The sequence below is a fragment of the Penaeus monodon genome, chromosome 28 (genome assembly GCF_015228065.2).
Source record: "Penaeus monodon isolate SGIC_2016 chromosome 28, NSTDA_Pmon_1, whole genome shotgun sequence".
In the NCBI taxonomy this organism is placed as follows: Eukaryota; Metazoa; Arthropoda; class Malacostraca; order Decapoda; family Penaeidae; genus Penaeus; species Penaeus monodon.
In genome coordinates, this window is record NC_051413.1 from 18,266,136 (window position 1) to 18,267,089 (window position 954).

Genomic DNA, 954 nt, shown 5'->3' on the forward strand with positions numbered 1-954 from the left:
AAAAAAAAAAAGTACAACAATATTCCAACAGTCACAAAGTCACAGGTGTACTATTTGAGTTTCCCCCCCCCACATTTTTAAGGAATACAAAGCAAGTCTTCCTGGTCATAAGAGAAAAATCATAAAGAGAAAACACTCAAACTCTGACACTGCAGATGACTGAAAAGAGATGTTGGGCAGGGACTGACACATGCAACTTGTGCTTTTATTCCAGAGGCAAAATTGACTTCCTGCACAATGTTTCTTTGATCTTTTGCTTTCTATATTATGATGGTTCATTTGAAGTATATGGCTTGAGGAAACCATCTCTATGGGGGAGATGAAAATGACCAATGTGGATTGAAAAAAAAAGTGATTCACTGATTTTTTAAAAATTTGAGTATCAAGTGTATCTTAGTATTCTGCAGCTATCAATACTAATTTTGTTTTTTAATGTATCTACCGTATGCTGCTAGTATCAATCTGCCTACTGTATCATTTGATAAAAAAACTTGGCTTTTTCAACTACTCATAAAAAAGGCATGATAAAAAAAATATTCTTTTCTGCATATTTTCATAAGCTTTCTAGTAGTATATACATTTTTTAGTTTGTCAATAACTTAATGCAACAAGCAGTAAGTTTTGAGACAGAGAGATAAAAAAAAATCTATTTCATATTCTGCACTTTATCATTAATGAAATGTTAATATCTAATAGCCATAGAAACTATTTTCCTTTCTCAAATTATGTTTGTTGCATGAAAATATGTTAACTGTGGGGGGGGGGGGCTGTGGAAAGGAACTTGATTCTAACCTATGAAATTTTACCATTACATAAATGCAGTTACTGTGTTTCAGATCATTATATTATTGCCTTCCTACACGTACACATGTTTACATGAGTACATGTGTCTGAAAGTGTGTAAGTGTGTATACTGTAATTGTGTAGCTGTGGTCATTTAACCCAATGCAAGCA

At 32.8% G+C, this 954-nt stretch overlaps 1 protein-coding gene across 1 annotated transcript in view; it reads right to left on the reverse strand.

Annotated features, from left to right (window-relative positions):
• LOC119591086 (calmodulin-lysine N-methyltransferase-like) overlaps positions 1-954 on the reverse strand; it is a 21,444-nt gene that overhangs the window by 3,636 nt on the left and 16,854 nt on the right. The gene's annotated exons all lie outside the window — the stretch shown is intronic.